This window comes from Balaenoptera borealis (assembly GCF_965194805.1).
Source record: "Balaenoptera borealis genome assembly, chromosome: 12".
Classification (NCBI taxonomy): Eukaryota; Metazoa; Chordata; class Mammalia; order Artiodactyla; family Balaenopteridae; genus Balaenoptera; species Balaenoptera borealis.
The window spans coordinates 73,238,416-73,263,777 of NC_138869.1; the positions used below are offsets into that span (position 1 = coordinate 73,238,416).

A 25,362-nucleotide genomic window follows, 5' to 3' on the forward strand; every position below is an offset into this window, starting at 1 on the left:
CAGAGGATTAAATGAGATAATAACTATAAAGCACTTAATACAGTTCCCGGCATATAGTAAGTGCTTAACAAATGGTAGTTATTAGTGATATTATTAATAAAATCACACTGATTGTATTATGGTCATTGGACTGGTATACAAGTTCATGGAGCACAAACAGCCCTTCTTGAATTGACCCGTGCTTACACTCTAGCCTCCTCCCTAAGGACGCCCTGCCTCTCACTTTGTGCTTCAGCAACATCGAACTTCGTAACCACTTACTGTGACACATTTAGCCATCTCTCTGCCCAAAATACATTTTCCTTGCATAAGTAAGGTCTTTTTCTTTAGGCCTAATGAGGTGTCACCCTCACCAGGAAGCCTTCTTTGAACATCAGAGCTTATTAAGGTGTCTCCTCAGAAGTATTAGACAGACAGATAGATGAAAGGAAGCTCCCTGGGAATCTCCTCCCCAACTCCACCTGAATTAGGTCAATTCTTACCACAAAGGAGTCACAACATATTCAAATTTAACTTACGAATTCAACTATGTATATAGAAGGAGGAGTGAGAAATAGTGAGAGCTCGCCATCACTCCACTCAATGACCAAATGCTCCTTGCTATAATCAAGCCTGAAACAGAAGGTACGAGTGATCTCATAGATTGCTCAACCACTGACAGATAAGTGGAGGCAGCAAAGAATTAATTGAAGGCTCTAGAGAAGCACTGGTAACAGAGAGGTAGAGAGGTAGTAGAATAGTTACCCTGCCTTAGGAGAATTAACCATTAACCCTTCCTTTAAAAACTCTCAACAGGTGATTTCCACATGTCAAAAGAGTTTAATAACCACTGAAATAAATAGTACATACTTACTTCAGTAGTTAACAAAGTGTACATTCGTTAAGGTTTAGATGATTAAACCTTTAATGGAGGTATGACAGAACGTAGAGAGAGCAAAGAAATCAATGAAAACAATACAAATGCACACAAGATTATTACTACTACACAATAGCAAAGTAAGTATCTGAGAGAACTTTACCAAACCACCAATTACATAACTGCAAACATAGCTTCATAGTGGAGGCTTGAGGCAGGCCAGGAAATACTTAGTAATGGTGGCACTCATGAAGTGAGGTGTTAAGCCAAATTAGGGGTGTCAAATAAAACTTCTAGTAAAATTAAATTCTCCTAATCCAAATTAGCTTATGTTGGGGTGTGCATGTATTAAGAAAACCATGACATGGCACTTTGTAGGCATTAAAGGATCTCCTAAAGAAAATTTTGACATTACTTGATTTTTGCATTGTTTTGACTTTAGAATATAACCACTAACCCCACTCTGACCCCCAACTATATGACTCCACTATAGTCTCTTGCTAATGCCACTATCTGTAAGAACAAATAACCCATTCTGCTGGTAACTGGAGCCATGGGTTTCCATTTGACTCCCCAACTTAACTAGTTCCACAGCCAGCATTAAAAACAGGAACACTGGCACCCAGCTTCCCAAGGAGAGGGCTGTCTAGTTCTGCTCCAGCTAGCACAGATGAGGGCCCTATGAGAAAATCACATGCAGTGAGGAAAGCAAGCCAACGCAAGTTCCCTTAGGGGAACTTAAACTTAGCTCTCCTTTAGGAAATTACCCAATACCCTGCTACTCTTCATCTGATATCATTTCTACTCCTTCTCCACTAGGCCATAAACTCCTTGAGGACAGGGACCAGGTCATAATGTTTGATGGAAAAATTATCAAAACTGTCTCATCCACTAATCTCATTGGCAAGTAATCACAAAGTACTGCTTCAGGCTAGCACAGACTTTTCTAGAGATTAAAACTATTGAAAACAAGCATGAGCAAATAAAATGCATCAAAAAGGGACTTGTTATAGTACATCTGTTAAAAGGGCATTTTTTTTAAAAAGTAAAATCATGCAAATATAAAACATGTCAAAGATTTTATTTATCTCATTAATTAATGAAGCAGCCAGTAAGAAAATATAATCAGTTCCAAGGAGAAGTCAAAGAACACACATACATATATATAGGCTACCTGGAATGCAGAAATTGCTTTACAAATAAATGCTGCAAAACTGCTCGATATCCCCAGGACAACGTTCAGTTGCATTCCACTCAACGAAATCCATTTGCATTTCTATGGACAAGAATCATCTGCATTACTCTGTTTCCTACAATTTACAGAGTTATGAAATAGCTCAAAGACAATGACAGGTTCAGAGAACCTGGAAGAGTGCACTAGCTAGGACAGTCGGTAATCTTTTACGTCCATTTCATAGTCTCTCACAATTTTTCCTGACAACATCCATACAATGGAATATTATGCAGCTGGCTATAGAGAATGAGGCAGCCTTTTCATGTACTGACATGGAACAGCCTCCAGGATATAATGAAAAATAAGCAAGATGAAGTACAGTAATATGGTAGATGACATTTATGTTTAAGAATAAATATAAAAATATGCCATATACATCAAATATTTCTGAAAAGATATACAGGAATGTTAACATTTGGGGGAAGGTGGTGAAGGTTATACGAGAATCATTTTCTGTCTATCTAAAATTAGGTTAAAATTAAGAAGAAAAAAGCAAGCAGGTAATTGATGCTTGTTGAGGGTAGGGGTGGTGAAGTCAAGATTTGGTTACCATCTAAAGAAATAAAGTCCCAAAATATAAACCAAACTGTGGCACGTTTTGAAAAGGTTTCCTGACTAAATCCATTATATTCTATATACATACACCTAAAGAATGAGATTTGGAATTTAATGGACCTACTTTAGGACCTATTCACGAAGTTTCTAAAGTACCCAAAGGACTTTAATATAAGTTAATAGACTCATTTGTTGCTCATTATGTAACCCAAAGTCTGTGTTCTATGGAAACTACAATGTGTGCCTTTAGACACTGGTTAGGGAAGTACTCTTCTGAAAGTCTGGAAGGTAGATTAATTTATCTAGAAATGTTTGGTTCTATTTAAGATTAATTATGAAAACTACTAAATAAGTGTAAATGAAATTATATAAGAATAAATGCATAAAATAGGATAAAAATGAAAAGATTCCAGGTGTATTGAAAATGAAGCTAATGAGACAGATGCAAAACTTTAAAAAATTACCAACAAATCTTTTTTTAAAAATATTTATTTTATTTATTTATTTTATTTATTTTTTTGGCTACATTGGGTCTTATTTGGGGCACGCGAGATCTTCATTGAGGCATGCAGGATCTTTCATTGCAGTGTGCGAGCTTCTCTCTAGTTGTGGCGTACAGGCTCTGTAGTTTTGCAGCACGTGGGATCTCTCGTTGAGGCACGCAAGCTCAGTAGTTGTGGCGCACGGGCTTAGCTGCCCCTTGGCATGTGGGATCTTAGTTCCCCGACCAGGGATGGAACCCATGTCTCCCGCATTAGAAGACGGATTCTTTACCACTGGACCACTAGGGAAGGCCCCAACAAATCTTAATTTATAAAAACTTGCGGAAATTCCCTGGCAGTCCAGTGGTTAGGACTCTGCGCTTTCACTGCCGACGGCCTGTGTTCAATCCCTGGTTGGGGAACTAAGATCCCACAAGCCGCGTGGCGTGGCCAGAAAAAAAATTAAAAAGTAAAACTTACTTTAGATTTTTTAAAAAACCACTACCTTTTCTCCAAAGTATTCCAGAAAATACTGTGAATACACAAGTCAGAAAGATTACAGCATGTGCTACAACAGAGACAATCAATTTCAGCTGAGGAAATGGCTTCATAGGACAAAGTACTTATGGTTGTTTTAAAATATGTCTACAAATCCTTTGACATCCCTCCCAAAAAGCTGGAGCCTAACTGGCTCCCCTTGAGTGTGGGCTGGACTTAGTGACTCATTTTTAACAAACAGAATATAGCAGAAGTGGCAGTGTGTGTCATCAAGATAGGATATACAGGCCTGTGGTTCCCTCCTTGCTCTCTCTTGTATCACTTGCTCTGGGTAAAGCCAGCTGACATGTTGTGGGGATACTCAAGCAGCCCTAGAAAGACCTAAGGCTGCAGCCATCTTGGAGACAGATCCTCCAGCCCCAGTCAAGCCTTCAGATGACTGCTGCAAGGCTGGTCACAGCTCAACTGCAACCGAGTCAGAGTCCACCCAGCTAAGCTTCAACTGAATTCCTGACCCAAAGATACTGTTGGATAAGAAATGTCTGTTGTTTTAAGCAGCAAAATTTAGAGGTAAGTTGTTAAACAGCAATAGATAACAAATACAGGGTTTAATATTTATCCATTTGTATCACTATAATTTTATTTAAAAATTTATTATGAAATTAGTGGAAATCACCTATGCTTTACAAAGGTAATTATAATCGATATTTCCAGGAATGTACAAAATAGGACCCAAAAGGGATAAATCTAATCAGAATAAGAACATTAAACCAGAAGTAAAATATACAGACAAGTATTTAGCTTGTAAATAGATTTTAAAATAAACACTTGGGTGGGTGAAAGGAATAAGTGGTGCGGAGAGAAAGACAATTAGCTGAGAAATCTCAAGTATATGTTGTTTGGGGTGAGCAGCAAGATATTTTTCCCTAAGTGTCAAAAAAATAGTTGTGAATTTACTTTAAATGTCATTAGCTTGGAAAAGTACAATTCTTCCTCTAGAAGACTGCACCTATACATAGAGAATGGAAAATCTGAATGTTTATGTAGAATAACCTGTCAGTTGACTAAAAAGTTTTGGGTCAAATATAGCATGTCTTCACTGGAAAATCAGCTTCAGGACCTTTCATTGTCTACCTCCGTTTCCCCTCCATTCCTAACAATATTATCAAATTCTTTTCAATCATTCAGGCAGTTATTAAAATTCTAACTTCCCAAACAACTTTCCCCGAATCAGCAGAAACAAGATTGGATTTCTTCACCTGGAGATTTGCATGCAAGGGCCCCATGCTGACATCCGTGAAGGGCACTGGCTCTGGAGACCAAGCATGGGGCTGAAGCCCTGTCCCATCTCACTGGTCACGAACACAGGCAAACTGTTCTCCCCATTCTGAAACTTGGTTGCCTTATTAGTAAAATGAGGATAATATCCAGTTTACAAGGCTGTTATTATAAGAATTAAATGACTTAGAGAAAAGGCTTAGCATAATACAGCCACTTGATAAACAGTAGCTAGTAGTTAATGATCTTGTTACTTATGTACTGTATTTCCCTAACCAAGAAAACAAGGACACAGACTGCCAGAATATTTTTTGTATCACATAAAGACCCAAAAGGCAGCCCAGGAGATTAATGTGGATTTATGACATCTTATAATTTCTGGAACATCATAATAGCTTATGAGTTGAAATCCAAACTGAACACTCAGGTGCTCAACAAGTATTGGAGAACCTAGTCTGTGATCAATACTTATATAGCACTTACCATATTCTATGTAGTATTGTAAATATGTTTTTCTGCTCTACCAAATTATATATTCTTTGATTGCTTTAAAAAATTTCCATGTATCTCTATATTTTCTCATGGCCCCTTGCATACATACATAAGGCTGAATGAATTTAACTTCAAGTCCTTGATGTCTACTCATATCAATATATTCTCAAGATTATAAAATTCAGGCATCAGATCTTCCCCTGACAAGGTGTGTGCACACTCACTCACACAGTATCATACCCCCTAACTAAAGCCAGTGTTGGATACCCAGAGCAATGAGCACTTCTCTATGTGCAGCACTCTGTACAGTTTCTGGCACATAGTAAATACTTAATGAACGTTAGCAGAAAGAATAAATGAGAGAGAACAAGAACCCAGGAAGCGTGGTGAGTAGCTCACTGGTCTAGCTACAATTTAACTCCTGAAATCTCTTTTCGATGTGTTTATATCTTTGCACAACTATTGTTTGATTTCCTTATACAGCAGAACTCTCTTATAACTTCCAATCATAGATTAGGACTAACATTTGTGCTATATGAGTATATGAGTCATGTAAGATCCAAAGTATATTGGCATACAAGAAATAAGTCCTTATATTCTGGTTCCTCTCCTTCCACATTTCTGTGATTATATCTCACCCTGTTTCTTTCCTTTAAGTTTTGCCCATCCTATTGTAAACATCCCAGGTACAGGGAGTATATTGTTTGCTTACCCTATAAACCTGCAAAGTGCCTAATACAAGATACAGATTGTAATCTTGACACTTGTTACTGACAATTATTTTGCAAATTGGACTTTCTGACATTTAAAAAAAGTGGGCGGGGAGGGGGGAATCTAATACAAAGTCAAAAGCATCTAGCTATGCATCAGATATTTGAAAGAAATTTTCTGTACTTACTGTGTTTGTGTGTGTGTCTGTAAAATTAGAAACAGTAACTTCTCTGTGACCCAACAGAGATATGAGGATGAATGAAATCTGTGTGTGAGTACGTGCAATCATGCACAAGGACAGTATTAAGAAGCTTCAAAGGCTCATTTAAACAATGCTATGTGCCAAGCATTATACCAAATTCTGAAGAAAACAGAAATAAGAAGGAGATGAGGTTCATGGAACTGGAAAGCAGACTAGTGGATCTAGAGAGTCTGCAGGCTGTTATTTCCTTATCCTTCTCTAAACTCTCTCCGGGTTCTCCAACAAACTCAATCTCTCTGTTAGCCTCTATGCTAACCCTCTAAATCAGTGGTTCTCAAAGCGTGGTCCTGGGAATAACATCAGCATCACCTGAGAACTTGTTCAAAATGCAAATTCAGGAGCCACACCCAGACCTATGGAATCAGAAACTTCGGGGGTGGGACTCAGAAATCTGTGTTTTACCAAAGCCTCCAGGTATTTCTGATGCATGCTCAAGTTTGAGAAACCATCTAAGTTTTTATTTAAGTGTTGATTTCCAAAAGTTCCACTCCTTGCCCTTTCCAGTTCTCGCTCTCAACTTTTCTGCATAGGAATATCTTTTCTTCTACTACCTCTGCAACTGTAACTATTACTACTACTAATAGCAACAGCTGTCATTTATTAAGCATATATCAGCTAGGCATTGTGCTAACTGCTGTGCACATACCATCTTAATCTCCACAACAGTTCTTTAAAATATTATTAACCCCACTTTTCAGAAGAAACTTAGGTTTACAGATGGCTAAATAACTTGCCCAAGGTTATCCATCCCAACCAATAGTGGCATAACAGAGATTTGATTTCAGGTTTTCCTGACTCCAAAGTCCACAGCATTAACTACTATACTAAGTCCCAGAATGGTACTACTTCCAGAGCCTTGGAGGCTGTCAGTTACATTACAATTATTCCTAAACTTTCTCATAAACTCTGGAGTAGAGTTTCTAGTTACCTAATGGGCCTCTCTAAACTCCACACATGGGCCTTAAAATTAACATGCCATCATTTCTTCCCTCCACTGTAAATCTGTTCCTCCTCCTGTGTTTTCTAATTTAGTGTTCTCATAATCCCCAGTTACTCGAGCTGGACATGTCACCTTTGACTTCTCACTCTCTCTCACCTCTAGCTGTTCCTAACATTTAGAGATTTTTTTTTTTAACATCTTTATTGGAGTATAATTGCTTTACAATGGTGTGTTAGTTTCTGCTTTATAACAAAGTGAATCAGTTATACATACATCTAAAATACCTTTACAAGCCATCCATTCCCACTGTCCCTCTTCAGGCTCCCAGCATCTCTCACCTACATCCTAACTGGTCTCCCACCCTCTCCGCTCTCATACAGTTCTGCATATGAACTGCCTGTTAACTTTCTGATCTGATTATTCTACCTTTCAAGGTTCTCTATCACCAGCACGGGGGTAGTGTTGGAAGGAGGGAGACTAGGCTTTTTAGAATGGAAGACCCCCTTGTAATTTGGCTCCAACCATACCTTTCCTGTCTCATCACTTCTGCCGTACAAGAAGCCTACAAAAGACAACTCAAGGTTTTCCCATTCAATTTTAATCTTCGGCAATTTTGCTTATACTCTCCCCTCTGGCTGGAATGATTGTTTTCCCTTTTCCATGTAGCAAAATACTACTTAACCTTCAGGGCTAAGTTCCACCGTCTTCTCTTTAAAGTTTTCCCTGACTCTATCAATTTATTTCCCCAGCCAAAGTGATCTATTCCTTCAGCATTTTATTCATTCCAAAAGTGGTGAACTCTTATCACAGCACATCATGGTTAGTGTTTGTCCCCTCTGATGAACACTTGGTATCTCAGGTATACTGTGTTTTATTCTTTGTCTTGCTGGCAACCAACACAGTGCCTAGACATAGCCAGCACCCAATATATATTTGCTGAGTTGTTAAATAACATTTGGTGTTGCAACATTACACAGGTTAGCAATTCAAGTTCAGGTTTATGCAACACTCAAAAGAAAGCTCACATAACAACAAAAGATAAAGACTAAAGGTTCAATATTTAAGAGCAGCATCTTTAATTTTCTCAAATCTTTTTGTCAATATTTTTGAGTATCCTTCTTCAAATAGATTCCTTTCCCAGCTAACATTATTTTTATTTTTTACAGCATCAGCAGTAACTACAAACCTCAGACCACTATAAGAGATAATCCCAAGCAAAACTGTGTCACTGAGAGTAGCTCGATAATTGCTTTGGGTACATCATTTCAGTAAATTTCCAATGGAACGGCCCAAGCACATAGGTAGATTTTAGAAATGAGGACATGCGCTGCTGACTAAATACATTAGATACACGCACATTAGTGAGGCATTTATTCAAATTAGTACTGAAATCAGAGGTATACAACAACCTGATTTTGGTTCAACGATAATATCCTTTCCTTTTAAGTAATGATAACACTTATGATTGTTTAAGACTCTACTCTGAGTAACACAACTCCCATCCCTCCCAGAAAGTAGGCTCCATCTTGTTATCAGTGGGATGCTGATGAGCCTGCCTTAGTCTTAACACTTTCCCTCCCCAACCTACTAAACCTTATCTCTCCAACTTTCCCCTCTCATGGGACATGTAAGTTGCCGCAATATATCCCCCAATGACCAAATTCACACTATTTTTCTCAACATATGACTTATCTCTTCTCTAACAGAAGTTTTACACTTCTTTCACAGATGAGATGAAATCTTACCTCTTCCAAAGAGTTCACTAATTCAGCCCACAAGTCTTATCTTTTCTAAATTTCTACTGCACTTAAAGTATAGCACTTCACATAACACCTGTTTACATACTACCTCATTTGGTTTCATAATTATTTTATATAATATGCTTTATTTTCCTAGCTAGACTGTTTGCCCTTAAAAGAAAAAAGCCAGGTCTTTTATGTCATTTGTAATCCCACAGTCCTCCTCCCACATGCAGCATAATACTAGGCAGAGGGGGCACATGTATTAACTACTTGAAGGACTGAGCTAACTGCGTGTTATGACTTATCCACGGTGTCACATATAATAAATATCTACTGCGTGCCTACTCTGTGGCAGGCACTTTTGTAGGTACTGGAGATATGGCCCTGAAAAACAAACGTGATCCCTGTCCTAAAAGCTATTATAGTCTAGAGCGCAAGAGATACTGAATTCCGAGTACCCTAAGAGCTACAGAGCAAGGTTATCACTGGTTCCGAGACGTAAGAACCTCAAACAACATACTTTACAGATCCTCAGTTATGAAACTGAATCACAGAATTTTAGATCCGAATGAGAAGTTACAAGTTATTTTCTTCAATTTTCTTGCACAAATCATGATTAAATTTCAGTATAGCCTGTCTTTCTACCGTTTCTAGGCACTGCCTTCATCAACGGTCAGAAAAGACTGACTTCCTTCCTACCTCCAATACTCCTTTCTCCCGAGCATGGTCACTACTGCAGCCACACATCTACCCACGAGGGAGTCCAGCGCACTGAGAAGAAAGCACTGGGCTAACGATCAGCTGCACCCAATCAGGCTTGTCAGACCATCGACATTTTCCAGCTCACACGCTGAACAGAATCTGTATTTTCTGCTTAGTAAATAGCAAGCCTGTGCTACTTTTAAGAAAAAGAAAAACCGGTGCCTCCACACTTCCTCGGCCCTAATAACGACAGAAGCACAACATGGTTTAGGGAAACAAAACAGCTGATGTGAGTCTATGAGGAAGAACTGAGGATGGCTAGCCGCCCTGTGGCCTCAAAACCTGTAGCAACAACGTGATAAAATGCGTAGGGCCGACAAAGTTTGGGGCGTGCATTAAGCACGTGCGCACACACACGAAGTTGGAAACACTAGGCAACAGGTGGGCCGCACCCTCTGTACACTGACAGATCACCTTCTCCAGGTCGTGGGTGTGTCTGACGCCGCACGCAGGCACTGATTCACAACTCCCTCCATAACAACCAGCTCCGCCTCAGAGCCCAGCCAGGGCAGGGGCGCTGAGGGCCCCAGGAGTGCCAAACTTTCCGGACCCCAACCTCGGCGTCCCCGGTTCCGCCTGGTCTCGGTCTCGCGCCAGCTCGTCTCAGGCAGGATGCGAGGCTGCTCTAGGAACCTGGCTTCTCGGGATTCCGAGTCCTCGGCCTGGGAGCCTGGCAGAGCCACCCCGAGGTCCCCAAACACCTCCTCCCTACAACACATTCCAGAACTAGAGACTCTTCGCCGGCCAGCTGCTGCCGCTTCCCACGGCGACCGAGCCCAGGAACTGACCCTCGTCAGCCCCCGTCCCCACTCCTTCCCCGCCCCCGGAGAAAGCAGCTGAGGAGCGTGTAGGGGCGCGCGTCCCCGCGCCCCGGGCCCGCGCAGCAGGTGCGGCCAGGCCCCACCTCCCTGGCGAGGCCGCGGCTACTCACCCCCACGATGCTCCTCTGCGACCTCACCGCCCGCACAGACGCCTCTTCCGCCCGCTCCGCACCCGCCTCGTAGCGACCGCCCCCTTGGCCCCTGCCGTCGCCGCCGTCCTCGCCGCCGCCGCGGCGCGCGTCCGCTGTCACGCACACCGCCGTGGCCGCGCACGCGCCTCTGCGCGCTGGCGTCACGTAGCAACCGATTAGCGGCGGGCAGGCGGGAACCGTGGGTTTAGGGCCGCGAGGCCGGGTCCCGCGGGTTTTGCGGCTTTCCCTCACCCGCCCGACCCGCTGCCCTCCTGAGCAGTGGGCCCCAGGGTGTGGCTGCCCTGCCGGCACCTAGCTCCGGGTAAGTTACGTCACTATACGTCACTGTATGGCCTCACCGATCGCGTCACTGCAAATGGAAAGCTCCCCGCCGTGATCGCCCGGGCGCCTGTGGTGGAGGCAGCAGTGGCCTAGTCCAGACTCGCGGGAACCCCACCGGCTACTTCTGCGAAGTGCAGGAAGGTTCTCCAGGGACTGGGACCAGAAGGGGCTGAGTGCGCGGTTAATGTGTAAGGCTGCTGAATGACACTCGTTAACTCAGCAGCAGCGTGTGATGGACCGGGCCTTGAATTCCTCTGTTTCCTCATTATATAAATAAGAATAACAGTACCCATCTTTACTACGTTGAAGAATTGTACCGCTAAAAGAAAATAATGTATGCAAAGGTGCTTTTTAAAGTGTAAAACTCACTAGACTTTAAAATATCTTTATTATAAGAGAAGGCAGTCGAGCAAGAGCAGTTAAGAGCATGGACTTTGGAGTCAGGGAAACCTAGGTTCAAGTCTGATCCTGGATGTTGGACAGTCAATTCTGCTAGGCACTTGGGCGAACTGGAGGTCCACTGGGGTGTGGGGATTTGGAGAGAGTGACTGGAAAGGACGTAATCCCAGCCAAAGGAAGCTTCATGAGTAAAGGTATGGAAGTGAAAATAAACAGGAAGAACAAAGCTTGAGGCAGGGAGATCAGTTATGAGGCCATTGCTGTACCCCAGGTAAGAAGAGATCAGAGCCTTAACCAAAGCTTTGGCAGTGGGAGTGTAGAGGAAGGGATAGATGTGAGCGCTGTTAATGTGGTAGAATTGACAGCGCTGAGTGAGGGATAAATGAGTACGCCAAGTTTCTAGCACGGGTGCTGGGGTAGGTGGTGGAAACATTTAACAAAATGTGAATAAAAATGAGTCTCGGTTATCCACAAGTTTCTGATCCAGCGTATTAGATAGTGCTGGTGATAGTCCCAGGAGGATGATTGGATTTGTGGGAAATGATGATGTGTTCAAAAATGGATATGTTTGTTGGGGAAACACTTATTCTCCACTCATGATGTTTCCTTCCACACAGAGTGACATCTGTTAATAAAATATACAATATATATAATATGATCTTAGCCTCTCACTGCACCTGCCCCCAGCTCACTCCTCCCTAGAGCAGTGACTTCCTAATTGGTGAATTTAAAAGGAGAAACGGGACAGATGTAGCCCATCCCATCACTTTCCTCTTAAAGGAAAGCTTCCATCAGGGAACTATCTTTGTGTTCTTTTCTGATTCACCAGGAGCAGGGCCTGGGGGTGGGGTTGAGGGTGCCTGGTCCAGGGCTACAAAGTTAGTAAGCCTATTTAATACCAGAGTTTCGCATTAGGAAGCTCTCTGTCCACAGGTAATATCCAATACTAATTTTGTCATTTGTAGTATACAGAATTATGGCTCCTGAAAGATTTTCATGTCCTAATCTCCAAAACCTGTGAATGTTACCTTACAGGGCAAGAGGGACTTTGCAGGTGTGTTAAATTAAGGATCTTGAGGTGGGGAGATTGTCTTGGATTATCTGGCTGGATTGGAGGCAGGAGGGTCAGAGAATGAGATATGATGGTGGAAGCAGAGGTCAGAGAGAAAGATTTTAAGAATCTGTGCTGCTGGCTTTGAAGATGGAGCCAAGGAATGCAGGCAGCCTTTAGAAGCTGGAAAAGGCAAGGAAACAGATTCTCCTCTAGAGCCCCAAGAGAGAACGCAGCCCTGCCAATGCCTTGATTTTAGAATGTCTGACCTCCAGAACTGTAAGATAATAAATTTGTGTTGTTTTAAGCCACTAATTTTGTGGTAATTTGTTACAACAGCAATAGAAAATGAATACATTCAGTAACAAAGAGGATAGTTGGTCCCCTGCTGCATTCTGTTTTATCTAGAAAAAAGGGTGCAATTTATTAGGCTCCCTCAAAGACTACTGCAAGATGACTGTGACTTGATGAAGGGAACCTTCACATCCAGAGGGAAATATCCAATAAACAGTCGAATTACACGAGTCTGCGAATGAGGAGAGAAGTTGAATTAAAATAGATTTAGAGGACATTAACTTATATCAATAATTGGTAATTTAAGTCCTAGGCTTGGATGAGATCAATCAGAAAATATAGAAGAAACAATACAGAGGACCAAAGATAGATCCCCGGGAAGTACTGAGTTTAAAAGGCAGTGGCAGATGAATAGAAGCCCACAAAGTCTGAGGAACAATGGCCAGAGAGATAAAAGAACTAGATGAGTGTAATGCCCTGAAACCAAGGTGGGAAAGAATTGCAATATGGTCTGAGCAGAGTCAGAGACCACAAATAGGGCAAGTATATCAAGGGCTGAAAAGCACTGACTGGATTTAGCAACACAAAAGTGATTAGTGACCAACAATAGCAACTTTAGTGAGGTAGTAGAGATAGACACGAAATTACTTGGGTCAGAAAGGCAGGTCAGTATAGTGGATTGCCATATGGACTAGTTGATGGCAGTTTGAGATTCTACTCTTAGTTCTGGCCATTAACTAGCTAAGTAACCTTTGGCAAATCACTTAACTATTCCATGCTTTGGTTTCTCATCTAACGAAGGAGAGGATCAGACTGACTGACTTTCACATAAATTCCTAGAGAGTCCCCTTAACTTTATTTTTTTTTAACATCTTTATTCAAGTATAATTGCTTTACAATGGTGTGTTAGTTTCTGCTGTATAACAAAGTGAATCAGCCATACACATACAGATATCCCCATATCCCCTCCCTCTTGCATCTCCCTCCCATCCTCCCTATCCCACCCCTCTAGGTGGTCACAAAGCACTGAGCTGATCTCCCTGTGCTATGCGGCTGCTTCCCACTAGCTATCTGTTTTACATTTGGTAGTGTATATATGTCCATGCCACTCTCTCACGTCATCCCAGCTTACCCTTCCCCCTCCCCATGTCCTCAAGTCCATTCTCTACATCTGCGTCTTTATTCCTGTCCTGCCCCTAGGTTCATCAGAACCTTTTTTTTCTATAGATTCCATATCTATGTGTTAGCATACGGTATTTGTTTTTCTCTTTCTGACTTACTTCACTCTGTATGACAGACTCTAGGTCCATCCACCTCACTACAAATAACTCAATTTCATTTCTTTTTATTGCTGAGTAATATTCCATTGTATATATGTGCCACATCTTCTTTATCCATTCATCTGTCGATGGACACTTAGGTTGCTTCCAGGTCCTGGCTGTGGTAAATAGAGCTGCAATGAACATTGTGGTACATGACTCTTTTTGAATTATGGTTTTCTCAGGGTATATGCCCAGTAGTGGGATTGCTGGGTCGTACAGTAGTTCTAATTTTAGCTTTTTAAGGAACCTCCATACTGTTCTCCGTAGTGGCTGTATCAATTTACATTCCCACCAACAGTGCAAGAGGGTTCCCTTTTCTCCACACCCTCTCCAGCATTTATTGTTTGTAGATTTTTTGATGATGGTCATTCTGACTGCTGTGAGGTGATACCTCATTGTAGTTTTGACTTGCATTTCTCTAATGATTAGTGATGTTGACCATCCTTTCATGTGTATGTTGGCAATCTGTATATCTTCTTTGGAGAAATGTTTGTTTAGGCCTTCTGCCCATTTTTGGATTGGGTTGTTTGTTTTATTAATATTGAGCTGCATGAGCTGCTTGTTAATTTTGGAGATTAATCCTTTGTCAATTGTTTCATTTGCAAATATTTTCTCCCATTCTGAGGGTTGTCTTTTCATCTTGTTTATGGTTTCCCTTGCTGTGCAAAAGCTTTGAAGTTTCATTAGGTCCCATTTGTTAATTTTTGTTTTTATTTCCATTTCTCTAGGAGGTGGGTCAAAAAGGATCTTGCTGTGATTTATGTCATAGAGTGTTCTGCCTGTGTTTTCCTCTAAGAGTTTTATAGTTTCTGGCCTTACGTTTAGGTCTTTAATCCATTTTGAGTTTATTTTTGTGGATGGTGTTAAGGAGTGTTCTAATTTAATTCTTTTACATGTAGCTGTCCAGTTTTCCCAGCACCACTTACTGAAGAGGCTGTCTTTTCTCCAGTGTATATTCTTGCCTCCTTTATCAAAAATAAGGTGACCATATGTGCGTGGGTTTATCTCTGGGCTTTCTATCCTGTTCCATTGATCTATATTTCTCTTTTTGTGCCAGTACCATACTATCTTGATTACTGTAGCTTTGTAGTATAGTCTGAAGTCCAGAAGCCTGATTCCTCCAGCTCCGTTTTTCTTTCTCAAGATTGCTATGGCTATTCGGGGTCTTCTGTGTTTCCATACAAATTGTGAAATTTTGTGTTCTAGTTCTGTGAAAAATGCCACTGATAGTTTGATAGGGATTGCATTGAATCTGTAGATTGCTTTGGGTAGTAGAGTCATTTTCACACTGTTCATTCTTCCATTCCAAGAACATGGTATATCTCTCCATATGTTTGTACCATCTTTAATTTCTTTCATCAGTGTCTTATAGTTTTCTGCATACAGGTCTTTTGTCTCCTTAGGTAGGTTTATTCCTAGGTATTTTATTTTTTTGTTTCAATGGTAAATGGGAGTGTTTCCTTAATTTCTCTTTCTCATTTTTCATCATTAATGTATAGGAATGCAAGAGATTTCTGCTGCATTAATTTTGTATCCTGCTACTTTACCAAATTCATTGATTACCTCTAGTAGTTTTCTGGTAGCGTCTTTAGGATACTCTATGTATAGTATCATATCATCTGCAAACAATGACAGCTTTACATCTTCTTTTCTGATTTGGATTCGTTTAATTTCTTTTTCTTCTCTGATTGCTGTGGCTTAAACTTCCAAAACTATGCTGAACAATAGTGGTGAGAGTGGACAACCTTGTCTTGTTCCTGATCTTAGAGGAAATGGTTTCAGTTTGTCACCATTGAGAATGATGTTGGCTGTGGGTTTGTCATACATGGCCTTTATTATATTGAGGAAAGTTCCCTCTATGCCTACTTTCTGGAGGGTTGTTGTCATAAATGGGGGTTGAATTTTGTCACAAGCTTTTTCTGCATCAATTGAGATGATCATATGTTTTTTCTCCTTCAATTTATTAATATGTTTTATCACATTGATTGATTTGTGTATATTGAAGAATCCTTGCATTCCTGGGATAAACTCCACTTGATCATGGTGTATGATCCTTTTAATGTGCTGTTGGATTCTGTTTGCTATTATTTTGTTGAGGATTTTTGCCTCTATGTTCATCAGTGATATTGGCCTGTAATTTTCTTTCTTTGTGACATCTTTGTCTGGTTTTGGTATCAGGGTGATGGTGGCCTCGTAGAATGAGTTTGGGAGTGTTCCTCCCTGTACTATATTTTGGAAGAGTTTGAGAAGGGTAAGTGTTAGCTCTTCTCTAAATGTTTGATAGAATTTGCCTGTGAAGCCATCTGGTCCAGGGCTTTTGTTTGTTGGAACATTTTTAATCACAGTTTCAATTTCAGTGCTTGTGATTGGTCTGTTTATATTTTCTATTTCTTCCTGGTTCAGTCTCAGAAGGTTGTGCTTTTCTAAGAATTTGTCCATTTCTTCCAGGTTGTCCATTCTATTGGCATATACTTGCTTGTAGTAATCTCTCATGATCCTTTGTATTTCTGCAGTGTCAGTTGTTACCTCTCCTTTTTCATTTCTGTTGATTTGGGTCTTCTCCCTTTTTTTCTTGATGAGTCTGGCTAATGGTTTATCAATTTTGTTTATCTTCTCAAAGACCCAGCTTTTAGTTTTATTGATCTTTGTTATTGTTTCCTTCATTTCTTTTGCATTTGTTTCTGATCTGAGCTTTATGATTTCTTTCCTTCTGCTAACTTTGGGGTTTTTTTGTTCTTCTTTCTCTAATTTCTTTAGGTGTAAGGTTAGGTTGTTTATTTGAGATATTTTTTGTTTCTTAAGGTAGGCTTGTATTGCTATAAACTTCCCTCTTAGAACTGCTTTTGCTGCATCCCATAGGTTTGGGTTGTCGGGTTTTCACTGTCATTTGTTTCTAGGTATTTTTAATTCTCCCTTTGATTTCTTCAGTGATCTCTTGGTTATTTAGTAGTGTATTGTTTAGCCTCCATGTGTTTGTATTTTTTACAGACTTTTTTCCTGTAATGGATAACTAGTTTCATAGCGTTGTAGTCAGAAAAGATATTTGATACGATTTCAATTTTCTTCAATTTACCAATGCTTGATTTGTGACCCAAGAATTTTCCATGAGCACTTGAGAAGAAAGTGTATTCTGTTGTTTTTGGATGGAATGTCCTATAAATAGCAATTAAGTCCATCTTGTTTAATGTATCATTTAAAGCTTGTGTTTCCTTATTTATTTTCGTTTTGGATGATGTGTCCATTGGTGAAAGTGGGATGTTAAAGTGCCCTACTATGCTTGTGTTACTGTCGATTTCCCCTTTTATGGCTGTTAGCATTTGCCTTATGTATTGAGGTGCTCCTATATTGGGTACATAAATATTTACAATTGTTATATCTTCTTCTTGGGTTGATCCCTTGATCATTATGTAGTGTCCTTGTTTGTGTCTTGTAATAGTCTTTATTTTAAAGTCTATTTTGTCTGATATAAGAATTGCTACTCCAGCTTTCTTTTGATTTCCACTTGCATGGAATATCTTTTTCCATCCCCTCACTTTCAGACACCCCTAGGTCTGAAGTGGATCTCTTGTAGACAGCATATGTACGGGTCTTGTTTTTGTATCCGTTCAGCCAGTCTGTGTCTTTTGGTTGGAGCATTTAGTTCATTTACATTTAAGGTAATTATCGATATGTATGTTCCTATTCCCATTTTCTTAATTGTTTTGGGTTTTTTATCATAGGTCTTTTCCTTCTCTTGTGTTTCCTGCCTAGAGAAGTTCCTTTAGCATTTGTTGTAAAGCTGGTTTGGTGGTGCTGAATTCTCCTAGCTTTTGCTTGTCTGTAAAGGTTTTAATTTCTCCGTTGAGTGTTAATGAGAGCCTTGCTGGGTAGAGAAATCTTGGTTGTAGGTTTTTCCCTTTGATCACTTTAAATATGTCCTGCCACTCCCTTCTGGCTTGCAGAGTTTCTGTTGAAAGATCAGCTGTTAACCTTATGGGGATTACTTTGTATGTCATTTGTTGTTTTTCCCTTGCTGCTTTTAATATTTTTTCTTTGCATTTCATTTTTGATAGTTTGATTAATTTGTGTCTTGGTGTGTTTATCCTTGGATTTATCCTGTATGGGACTCTCTGGGCTTCCTGGACTTGATTGACTATTTCCTTTCCCATATTGGGGAAGTTTTCAACTCTAATCTCTTCAAATATTTTCTCAGTCCCTTTCTTTTTCTCTTCTTCTCCTGGGACCCCTATAATTCAAATTTTGGTGCATTTAATGTTGTCCCAGAAGTCTCTGAGACTGTCCTCAGTTCTTTTCATTCTTTTTTCTTTATTCTGCTCTGCAGTAGTTATTTCCACTATTTTATCTTCCAGGTCATTTATCTGTTTTTCTGCCTCAGTTATTCTGCTACTGATTCCTTCTAGAGAATTTTCAATTTCATTTACTGTGTTGTTCATCATTGTTTGTTTGTTCTTTAGTTCTTCTAGGTCCTTTTTAAACATTTCTTGTATTTTCTCCATTCTATTTCCAAGATTTTGGATCATCTTTACTATCATTACTCTGACTTCTTTTTCAGGTAGACTTCCTATTTCCTCTTCATTTGTTTGGTCTGGTGGGTTTTTACGTTGCTCCTTCATCTGCTGTGTGTTTCTCTGTCTTCTCATTTTGCTTAACTTACTGTGTATTTGGGGTCTCCATTTCGCAGGCTGCAGGTTCATAGTTGCCGTTGTTTTTGGTGTCTGCCTCCAGTGGCTAAGGTTGGTTTAGTGGGTTGTGTAGCCTTCCTGATGGAGCAGACTGGTGCCTGTGTTCTGTTGGTTGAGGCTGGATCTTGTCTTTCTGGTGGCCAGGACTGTGTCTGGTGGTGTGTTTTGGGGTGTCTGTGACCTTATTATGATTTTAGGCAGCCTCTCTGCTCATGGGTGGGTTTGTGTTCCTGTCTTGCTAGTTGTTTGGCATAGGGTGTCCAGCACTGTAGCTTGCTGGTCATTGAGTGGAGTTGGGTCTTAGCGTTGAGATGGAGATCTCTTGGAGAGCTTTCGCCATTTGATATTACGTGGAGCCAGGAGGTCTCTGGTGGACCAATGTCCTGAAGTTGGCTCTCCCACCTCGGAGGCACAGGCCTGACACTCGGCCAGAGCATGAAGACCTGTCAGCCAAATGGCTCAGAAGAAAAGGGAGAAAAAAAATAAAGAAAGAAAGAAAAAAATAAAGTTATTAAAATAAAAACTAAAAAAATTATTAAAAATTAAAAGAAATTTAAAAGTAATAAAAAGTTGAAAAAAAGGAAGAAAGAAAGAAAGAAGAGAGCAACCAAACCAAAAAACAAATCCACCAGTGATAACAAATGGTATAAACTATACTAAAACAAACAAACAAACCAAAAACAATGGACAGACAGAACTCTAGGACAAATGGTAAAAGCAAAGCTATACAGACAAAATCACACAACGAAGCATACACATACACACTCACAAAAAGAGTAAAAGGAAATATATATATATATATGTCTATATATATATAAAAAAAAAGGAAGAGAGCAATCAAATCAATAAACAAATCTACCAGTGATAATAAACTCTCAATACTAAACTAAGACAAACATAAAACCAGAAACAAATTAGATGCAGAAAGCGAACCCCAAGTCTACAGTTGCTCCTAAAGTCCACCGCCTCAATTTTGGGATGATTCGTTATAGGTTCAGGTATTCCAGAGATGCAGGGCACTTCATGTTGATTGTGGAGATTTAATCCACTGCTCCTGAAGCTCCTGGGAGAGATTTCCCTTTCTCTTCTTTCTTTGCACAGCTCCCGGGGTTCAGCTTTGCATTTGGCCCCGCCTTTGTGTGTAGGTCGCCTGAGGGCGTCTGTTCTTTACTCAGACAGAACGGGGTTAAAGTAGCAGCTGATTAGGGGTCTCTGGCTCACTCAGGCTGGGCGGAGGGAGAGGTATGGAATGTGGGGTGAGCCTGCCATGGCAGAGGCCGGCGTGACGTTGCAGCAGCCTGAGGCACGCTGTGTGTTCTCCCGGGGAAGTTGTCCCTGGATCACGGGACCCTGGCAGTGGCGGGCTACACAGGCTCCTGGGAGGGGAAGTGTGGATAGTGACCTGTGCTTGCACACAGGCTTATTGGTGGCTGCAGCAGCCGCCTTAGCATTTCATGCCCGTCTCTGGGGTCCACGCTGATAGCCATGGCTCGCGCCCATCTCTGGAGCTCGTTTAGGCAGTGCTCTGAATCCCCTCTCCTCATGCACCCTGAAACAATGGTCTCTTGCCTCTTAGGCAGTTCCAGACTTTTTCCCGGACTCCCTCCTGGCTAGGTGTGGTGCACTAGCCCCCTTCAGGCTGTGTTCACACAGCAAACCCCAGTCCTCTCCCTGGGATCCGACCTCCGAAGCCCGAGCCTCAGCTCCCAGCCCCTGCCCGCCCCGGCGGGTGAGCAGACAAGCCTCTTGGGCTGGTGAGTGCTGGTTGACACTGATCCTTTGTGCGGGAATCTCTCCACTTTGCCCTCTGCACCCCTGTTGCTGCACTCTCCTCCGTGGCTCCGAAGCTTCCCCCCTGCCACCCCCCGTGTCCGCCAGTGAAGGGGCTTCCTAGTGTGTGGAAACTTTTCCTCCTTCACAGCTCCCTCCCAGAGGTGTAGGTCCTGTCCCTATTCTTTTGTCTCTGTTTTTTCTTTTTTCTTTTGCCCTACCCAGGTACGTGGGGAGTTTCTTGCCTTTTGGGAAGTCTGAGGTCTTCTGCCAGCGTTCAGTAGGTGTTCTGTAGGAGTTGTTCCAAATGTAGATGTATTTCTGATATATTTGTGGAGAGGAAGGTAATCTCCATGTCTTACTCCTCCGCCATCTTGAAGGTCTCTCTCCCCCTTAACTTTATATTAGACTCATTTGCTTATAACAGCACACTTCAAATCCTACTCATTTCACCAAACAGTGAGAATCAGTATATTATGTTCCAGCTTATGTCCAGATACTATGGATGTGGATATGATACAGTTACTTGAGAAACTCACAGTTTTGGAAGGGAGATAAACATATAAGGATGTAACTAATTGCCATAGTTCTTTTTTAAACAAAGCAAGGTATAAATCGAATGAACCGTGACTATAACACAGTATTCTACATACTATAATAGAATTCTGTATGAAGTGACATGAGGGATATATAAAGTAATGCAGATGAGGGAGTAGTCATTTTTGCCAAATGGAAATCAAGCTGTTATATTTACCTACTCTCCCAGGTGGACACAATGTGCCTCAAAAATGATGTAACCATAAGGCATTTCCATGGTGATAAAAAAAACCAGGAGAGTTGTGCTAATCCACCACTGATCGTTTAATATTACTTCTAGGTAGCTTTGTTGTGATCTGAATGAATATTTATGTACAGCTACTTGTGAACTTAAGTACACTCTTTAATTGGAAAAATGGACACATGTAAAATTTGAATGCAAGAGTAGTTTATTTACTTTTCCACCAGATCCAAGTGGAAACGTTTGTTTTACATGCCATGCTCTCTTCCGTTTGCTCATCTAATCCTCATATATTATCTCATTTAATTTCACAAACATCAGTTCATTGTATTAGTAACTGATATTATATCTCTGTTTTAGCAGGTGGGGATACCAAGTTTAAGTAATTGGGCCAAGGTCACATTAACAGCAGTTAAGTAGTAAACCAGGCATCCTCTCTTTAGGAAACCTTCCCTCCAGCCCTTATTTGGTTTAAGTGCCCGTCCTCTGTACTATTACATCATGTGTACACCTTTATTTTAGCGTTTACTGAAATAATGATGATGCTTACTATGTGCCAGGTACTGTTTTAAGTATGTTCTGGGCATTAACTCATTTAAGCTTCATACCCCTTTGAGAGAGGAAATATCATTAATCACAGTACTTTATAATTCAGGAAACTAAGGCCTAGAAAAGTTAAGTAATTTACTGAAGGTCACACAATTAGTAGTCATGGAACCAGGATTCAAACCCAAGTAGTTAGGTTCTAGAGCCCATGCTCTTAACCCCCAGGCTGCTGCCCTTCTTCATACCATACACACTCTGCTAACATTGAGAGATTCTAGATGACATAGTTTACAGAACTCACCAGTGCAGTAATTGTAAGGTTATTGTGTGTGATATCACTTTGTATTCTTTTTTTTTTTTTTTATAAATTTATTTATTTATTTTTGGCTGTGTTGGGTCTTCGTTTCTGTGCGAGGGCTTTCTCTAGTTGTGGCAAGCGGGGGCCACTCTTCATCGCAGTGCGCGGGCTCTCACTGTCGTGGCCTCTCTTGTTGCGGAGCACAGGCTCCAAACTTGCAGGCTCAGTAATTGTGGCTCATGGGCCTAGTTGCTCCGCAGCATGTGGGATCTTCCCAGACCAGGGCTCGAACCCGTGTCCCCTGCATTGGCAGGCAGATTCTCAACCACTGTGCCACCAGGGAAGCCCTCACTTTGTATTCTTTATGAAGTGAACACAAGAGAATTTTTCTCTCATGGGGGGAAGGGGGGGTGGGATCAATTGGGAGATTAAGACCGACATATATACACTATCATGTGTAAAATAGATAGCTAGTGGGAACCTGCTATATAGCACAGGGAGATCAGCTCAGTGCTCTGTGGTGACCTAGATGGGTGGGATTGGGGGGGGTGGGTGGGAGGGAGGTCCAAGAGGGAGGGGATATATGTATACATATAGTTGTATACATATAGCTGTACACTTCGTTGTACAGCAGAAACTAACACAACACTGTAAAGCAACTATACCCCAATTAAAAAATAAATTAAAATTTTAAAATTTAAAAAAAAATTTTTTTAATAAGAGAATTTTTCTCTCTCAGCCAGATGCCATGAAACACTTGGCTAATCTTGAGTAACTGCTATGTTTTCTCCTTATAGGTGATGTGAATTACATAACTGGCTGTTTTCTTCTTTCACTCTGACTGCCAAGAAGCTCTGAGAAATTTGTGGCTCAGCATTAGTAACTGGAAGGACCCTTGGCCTGCATATCTGTATTCTGTTGAAATTTATTTTGAAATTTTTCAAAATAAAATTCTGTCAAAATTTATTTTGAAATATTTCAAAATAAAAACCTGGGGGAAAACAGTCTAAATTCTTCTTTATTTTCTAAGTTATTGATATTGTACATTTATTTTATAATTAGAAAAAGTAAACTTTGCTTTTAAAAGAAAGGTTGCAGCTTTGCATGATTTCTCAGGCTTTGGCTCTGTGGACAAGAACTTGTTTCAGGCTGAGCTCCATGAGTTCAATATAGAATCCTATAAAACCAGGACTTCTGTGGCCTTGAAAGTCCAGATCAATAGAATTGGTGTTCAGACAGATCAGAAAGTATTTCAAGTATCATAAAACAGGCAAGTTGTGGCCCTCCTTATTTTTAAACTAAATAATGTGAAACCACTTTTGTATTATTTGAACATATGCTATCTTGCTTTGGAGATAAGAAAGTCAATCTTCCTTAATGCTGATGATATTTTATTATAATTAACTTTAATGTACGGTTGATTTTGTGGTTTAGCATTTGTCAGAAATGGATGAAGATCACCTGTTCTAAAACTAAAATAATTATTTTGGTACATGTCCTGAAATTTAACTGGTTTAGATCCAGTAACTCAGAATCAGATTCATTTCTTTACTTAAGGGTATGTTTTACAAGGAATTCTTCCAGGTAGATTTACTGAGCAGTCATTTTGCTAAAAGCCATACATTTCATGGGAGCTTTATTCAGATTTTTCTTAGCGAGAGTCAGCAACTGATAATTTCTTCTTTGAAAATTTTTCCATGCAAATCTTCATCCGCCAACAGGACATTCAGATTCCTAAAGGGTGGGCAAATGCTCCACACCCAGCCAGCAGATTGTTGCCAGGTGGTGTGCGAGCATCTGGGCTTGCCAGATTTGAAATCTATTCATCTCTTAACATTGGTAACTAATGTGTACTTTGTTTTAAAAAAAAAAAAACATGACTTGTCTGTGAGTTTGCAGACCCTCTGCTCTATTGAATAGAACTTTACAAACTTGAATACTTCGTTCTTCTTATTTTGAAGAATTAGTTTTCTTAAGGAAAAGCCTGGACTGCCTGCAGGCTCCCTCTGTCCACCCCCATGAAGAGAGAAATGTTCCTATTTAGGTGAGAATCTCAGTGGGATGACTCACTCTTCACAAAAGGCTGTCAACCACCCACCATCTGCTCATCAGATTACTGAGTTCTGAACAATATGTATCTGCTTTTAATCAGCCAGGGTATTAGCCGGTCCATCAGAAAACTGCATCCCTGACCACATTGTCCTGAGCTCATACACACAGAAACATTTCTCACCCTCTACCAGGAGTGTTTTACTGACTTGTCTTTTGAATATTGTGGCTTCTACATACATTAAGGGATTCTAGAAGAGACAGTTCCACAGAGCCCACTAGTGCATTTGCTGTAGAGCTATTGTGCACTTGGTTATTTTATGTTCCTTATGGAAAATCCCATGAGAGAATTTTCTTTCAGAGCCAAGTGTCAGGAAATGCTTGACTACCTTTGAGTAAGTGATGTGTCTTCCTTACAGACAAGTAGTTTATGTAACCAGTTTATGTGTTTCCCTTTTCACTTTCATTGTCATGAAGCTCCAAGTCAAGTTTTAGCTCAGCTTTAGTGCTTACATAGGAACTGTGGCCTGCAAATCTGCGTTCTTATTCCCTGGTCCTGATCGATTGATTGATCTATCTATCTATCTATCTATCTATCTATGTATTTATTATTTTTTCACTATTGTACTTTTTAAACTTTTTATTTTGTATTGGAGTACAGTTGATTAACAACATTGTTGCAGTTTCAGGTGTACAGCAAAGTGATTCAGTTATATATATACACACGTATCTATTCTTTTTCAAATTCTTTTCCCATTTAGGTTGTTACATAATATTGGGCAGAGTTCCCTGTGCTATACAGTAAGTAGGTCCTTGTTGCTGACCTTCTATTTAAATTTGGGTTTTCTCTTGCTCAGATTTATTTATAATTTTCTACATTATGTGTATTATTGCACTAGCCACCTCAGGTTGATCATGGAAAAGCTAGGGAAATAAGTGATAATTATGCTTAATGATGACTACCTTGTAGTCCCTTACCCTTACTTCAGGCAGGAGTTAAAACTTATTGATCCTTCCATGCTGATAAGAATGTTTTGTTTACAAGTTCTCTAGGGTTTTACATCAAC

General features: G+C 40.5%; 1 protein-coding gene across 3 annotated transcripts in view; it reads right to left on the reverse strand.

Moving 5' to 3' along the window:
• Positions 1 to 10,947, reverse strand: part of BTBD9 (BTB domain containing 9) — a 401,740-nt gene extending 390,793 nt beyond the window's left edge. Inside the window, exon 1 of one of the 3 annotated variants that reach the window (XM_082347838.1) lies at positions 10,744 to 10,947. The gene's annotated coding sequence lies outside the window, so the exon portion shown is untranslated. Of the gene's footprint in view, positions 1 to 10,226; positions 10,249 to 10,743 lie in introns of those variants that run through there. The other 2 variants (XM_082347836.1, XM_082347837.1) reach the window with 2 other exon arrangements.
• Between the last annotated feature and the right edge of the window lie 14,415 nt (positions 10,948 to 25,362).